Source organism: Myotis brandtii, unplaced genomic scaffold (genome assembly GCF_000412655.1).
Source record: "Myotis brandtii unplaced genomic scaffold, ASM41265v1 scaffold71, whole genome shotgun sequence".
NCBI classification, from domain to species: Eukaryota; Metazoa; Chordata; class Mammalia; order Chiroptera; family Vespertilionidae; genus Myotis; species Myotis brandtii.
Genome location: NW_005370787.1, coordinates 1,475,469 through 1,480,913, shown reverse-complemented (window position 1 = coordinate 1,480,913; position 5,445 = coordinate 1,475,469). Strand labels below are relative to the sequence as shown.

At 43.3% G+C, this 5,445-nt stretch overlaps 1 protein-coding gene and 1 pseudogene across 3 annotated transcripts in view; one reads left to right on the top strand and one right to left on the bottom strand.

Moving 5' to 3' along the window:
• The window catches only part of CLDN10 (claudin 10), a 131,505-nt gene that overhangs the window by 122,210 nt on the left and 3,850 nt on the right, over window positions 1-5,445 (top strand). The gene's annotated exons all lie outside the window — the stretch shown is intronic.
• Window positions 1,579-2,716, bottom strand: LOC102256366 (annotated as a pseudogene).

The window sequence follows — 5,445 nt, the reverse complement described above, 5'->3', positions numbered from 1 at the left end:
TGCAAGCACCTCTGAGAGAAAGCCGCCCTCGAGTTCTGCCCGCTGCCAGACAGTCCAATTTCTCCCCGTATGGGTCTGGGTCCCCAGAGACTCATCCAGAACTGGAGTTCAGAGCCGTCGGGAGCTTGTGCCGATTGACCGATTGAAAAAGACACCGGCGTCCTCCGTTGCCAGCCCTTTCGGCGTGCGCCTTTGTACCTTTGCACTTCACCTCCTCTCCCGGAACTAGAGTTCAGAGCAGTCCGGAGCTTGAGACTCCCTCCCGATTGAAAAAGACACCGGCGTCCTCCGTTGGCCCTTTCGGCTGTGGTTCTGGATGATGTCTGTTTTGTCTTTTAGTTGTATTTTTGAAGTGGTTGTGCAAGGCAGCAATTTCAGGTGTTTACCTATGCCGCCATCTTGGTTTCTAAAAGCGACCCGTTCTACTTTAGTCACCATTGGGGAGGCACCTGCCACTTTTTAGCAGTCTCGTGGGAAATCTTGGGGCATCTTTCAGGCAGCATGAGAGAACTGTTCAATGACATGAATTGCATAAGTGAGACTATACTGCGACAGTCTCAGGGAGATACACAGGCACTGAACACGCTGCTTCTAGAATGTAGAGTACTTTGGGGAAATGTTTGTTTGTAGATAATGCCGTTAGAGTACTTATTTAATACTAGAGGCCCAGTGCATGAAATTCGTGCACGGGTGGGGTCCCTAGGCTTGGCCTGCAATCGGGGCCGATCAGGTTCCCCGCCTCCCCGCCTCCCTGCCTCCTCCTTCCTGTGCTGCCTGCCCACACACCTACCCCTTGTTCCCCATTCCAGCCCGGGACCTGCCAGCTGCAGGGAAGGGACCAGGAGGTTGGCCACTGGCCCCAAGGAGGGAGCCGGCTGTTGGCCCCCCCCCCATGAAAGGGCCACATCCACTGCCACCCACCCCTGGTTACCATCACAGCCCAGGGGCCTGCCGGATGGGAGGAGGAACCAGGGGGTTGGCTGGCAGGCCCCATCAGCGATTACGGCCTACGGGCTGGGGGAAGCTCCTGCATTGAGCGTCTGCCCCCTGGTGGTCAGTGCGCATCATAGCGACAGGTCGTTCCACTGTTGGGTCAATTTGCTTATTAGCTTTTTTATTATATAGGATAAAATCCATCCATGCAGTTATATAGATCTTGGATTTTATAAGCCTCTGAGTAAAGTTTATTTTAGATGGTAATCTTTAAAAGAAGGCAAACTGCCCTGGCCTGTGTGGCTCAGTTGGTTGGAGCATTGTCCCTTACAACAAAAGGTTGCAGGTCAGATTCCTGGTCAGGGCACATACCTAGGTTGTGGGTTCGATCCCCATTTGGGGCACGTACAGGAGGCAACTGATCCATGTTTCTCTTTCCCTCTACCTTCATCTATCTTTAAAATCAATAAAAACATATCCTCAGGTGAGGATTTAAAAAAACAAAAGAAGGCAAACCAATGGAATTTAATTTTAAAATGTTAACATTGATACTATATAAGTGTACTTTCTAAACTTCAAATATTTTTTATACGTACTTGGTTGTTTTAAGGTAATTGGAATATTTATTTTGGCTCCTGCCATTCATTTATTTATTTTCACAAATAGGATTTTTTATTTGTCATCATTAAATGTCTGAATTTTAAACAGATTCTTGGACTGGAGACTCATATCCATCAGCTCGTTCAGCTTTAGTACCTGTCTCATTCCCAGTAGCTTTTCCAGAACTGCTACCTTCACCATGAAGCTCCATGAGTTTTCCCAATTCAAACTTGGGCTTCGTCAGCATTTTGATTTTTCTAACAAAGACATCATGGAGCGGATAAATAGATTGGCAAGCCTATCTGTCTTTTCCAATGCTGTCTGGAATCAATTTATTGACCACTTCTTTCAAGTCATTTGTCTGCACCTCTCAGGTCATGATTTCATCATCATCTTCCAGATTTGGTGGACCTGCTGATGCTGAGCATAAGAGATCTTCCAAATCTGATTGTTGCTCTTTTTAGTAAAACCAACACAGAATAGACAAAGCAAATAGCCATTGGTAGTCTTGACATTGACATGAGCTTCAGTCATGGTCTGCCACTTCTTGACCATAGAGCACATTTTGTCATGGGTAAGATCCACGTCATGGAAATTAGGCAGTTTTTGCCCTGAACATCTTCAGTAATTAGCTTGAATTTTCTAAACACAACTTCATCATTCTGTAGATCAGCTAGGCTCACTTCAAAAACACAACCCTTGAGACCATCAGATGCAATTTTGGTTCCTTGAGTTCCCATGACTAGTGTTTTCCCAACATTTCTTATACAGTGGGGCCTTGACTTACAAGTTTAATTCATTCCGTGACGGAGCTCGAACTCAAATTACTCGTATGTCAAATCAAAAAGTGAACGAGTGAGACACGTGATGCTGGGCTGATGTTGTGGCGTTCACTGTGACGTTCGCTGCGCCAACTAGCGGTGGGGTATCTGAAGCTGGCTCGTAACCCGAATTTTAGCTCGCAACTCAAAGCAAAAAATCGGCCGAGAGACGGCTCGTGTCTCGAAAAACTTGTTAGTCGGGACACTCGTAAGTCAAGGCCCCACTGTATTGACCATACTGGTGCTTTCACATCATACCAATCTTTCTTAGAAAATGGATCAACCACTTTCTTCTCGGCTCCCTTTTTGCAGCCTTTCGTAAGGCGCTTGTTCTTGCCCGCAGCCATGGTGCTGCTCAGAGAGCCAAAAGGCTGGCTCCTGCCACTCTTGATTAAAATGAGGAGTAGGACAATGTGTTTTTTTGGGGGAAACCCCACTATCCTGATGGTCAAAGACCTGGCTCCTAGTTCCGTGACTTTCAGCAAGGTCACTTCACTTCTTTGGGATCTGAAAAGGATGTGGTCATTTTCATTCACCAAACAGTTTTTGTTTTGCTTTTAGAGGAGCTGATTTTCTCTTTTTCAAGTCCAGCATGTCCTGATTTAATTACTGCACTCACCTTTTCTTGTGCTGGGTGAAAAGATAGCCTGAGGGAATTTAGAAAAATTCCATACCCCCGAGCTCTGAGCCACTGAGAACATAATGAGCCAGGAAGAGAGAACACACACAGCTTTTGAAATAACCGAAAGCAGTGCACTGATCGCATTTTTTATATTAATGAAGTCTTTTACTTGGTTGAGGTGTGCATAAAAGGAAGGAGTGATGGCTAAGAGCTCAGGGTTTGGATCACAGTTATGGGTTTTAAGTCCTGGTTCTATCTGCCATTTACTTAGCTGAGATATGGGTCAAGTAATTTAATCTCCCTGAACTTCAGTTTCCTCATTTGTAAAACCCATCTCTCAGAATTGCAATGAAAGTTGAATACGGAATATGTATAAAAATATCTTGGCACACAAAAGTGTTCCAGTACCATGAGCTGACAGTAATAGTAACTTTTGTCACCATGGACATTTACTTGAACCACATCCAAATGGATTTGAGAGAACAGGTAATGTTTACTTTGAAAAAAAAAATGCTCTTCTGATTCTATTGTTACGTTTCATCACACTTTACTATAATTGTTTGCTTAATGTCTGACTATTCCCGCTAGACTGTAAGATCCTTGAGAAAGGAGCGATGTCTCTCTCATCTACCCCGGAACACATGAATTAGCACGAGGTTTAGCCTGTTGTTTCTGTGGTGGTGACCAGGGTATGCTCCCCAGCTCCCCATGGATGGCAGATCAGGTGGTGGAAGGGGTTTGGATGCAAGGAAGGCAAACATAGGAGGTGAAAATAAATAACAGGTGTTCCTCAGTCATTCCCTCAGGATTACTGTGAAGGTTACAGGCTGAAATAGGAATGAAAGTATGAAAGGCATCAGAATTAAGGCCATCAGAGGGGTTCTAGTTCTGGTTCTCTCAACATGGAATGAGAGATGTGAGCACAGCCAGGTGGATGGGAATAACTTCATCCAATAGCTTAGAGGCTATTTCAATGCCTTTGATCTTTATGGTTCTTTTTGGGGAAAATTTTAAGTGCATAATCTGTGTTTTAATGTCTCTGTATTCAAGTACAATTTCCCCTTTTACTCATTTACTACATTTGCATTCAGTTACATACATGAATTAAAGTCCTATAGGCAGCTTTGGATTAGTCCTATCAACTGAGCAGAATATCTGGGAGAGGCTCCAAAAACAACATTCTGATCTATCAAACGAGGTTCTGTCTTCAACCTGCTGATCATGGACCCCTCTGGGGTTAAGCAGATTTTTAGACTTTTAGAATAATGAAGGTACTAGGTCAGTGGTTCTCAACCTTCTGGCCCTTTAAATACAGTTCCTCATGTTGTGACCCAACCATAAAATTATTTTCGTTGCTACTTCATAACTGTAATGCTGCTACTGTTATGAATCGTAATGTAAATATCTGATATGCAGGATGGTCTTAGGCGACCCCTGTGAAAGGGTCGTTCGACCACCAAAGGGGTCGCGACCCACAGGTTGAGAACCGCTGTACTAGGTGATTGTAACAGCTCAATAAAGAGAACACACAATGAGAGGGAAAGCTGGTCTAGGCCCAGGAGGGTATTGTTAACAAAAGAAAGACCTGCAACAGGATCACCTGAAATTTGGATAGTCTTCTAAGGTGTTGAAGTCAGCTTCTTAGCCTCACCAAAAGGAAGAAAGAGTTCCAAGCAGAGATAGTTTCCCAATCAGTGTCAAGGAGGTGTCCTCATGGCAAATCTGAGTGGATAGCAGATTGCTCTTCTCAATCCTGACTTTCAATAATGGAAGTCCATTTTTGCCAGATCATGCACAGTGATAGGTATGAATTCAAGTAACTGTTGAGTAAGTCTGCTAAACATGTCTTTTACAGAATGAAGGAGGAAAAGTCTCTGAAAGAGAAAGCACCAAGTCACAAAAGCCCTCACATCCGAATTGTTAAAAATTATTGGTATAGACGTGGAGTCTCTTAAAAACTTCACCTCTAAACTGGTACTAACACTCATTAAGTGTTTGTCTCCAACAAAAATCACAAGGAATTCAAATGAAAATGATATTTTCCTTGTACTGGAGTCTATATTCAGTGACCTTAAGAAAATTAACATATATTTTAAAAAGGAATAAGTGAACCAATTTTTAGTATAAGCCAAACTCTTGATTCTTAAATCTCTTCAGAAAGTTTCAAGATGCTTAAATAAATATAAAGACAATTGCTGACATTTGAGCTGCCTGGGTAATGTATCCTCTGATTTGTCACAACACTGCACACATTTACATGTTCTTTTGAATCCATAGCACCGAGCTCTGGTGGTCAATTAGAGATTTATTTGTAATCAACCATGGTGCCTGGCACTGTCATCCTATTTTAGAAAGCTAAGTAGTTTAAGAAAAATCTCAGACTGTTTCTTCCAGAGTTATTTACACTAAGTTATACTAACACATCGTTTCAGGAGAGAAGACAGTGTAAACTCTGGGGGAGGGGGGTGT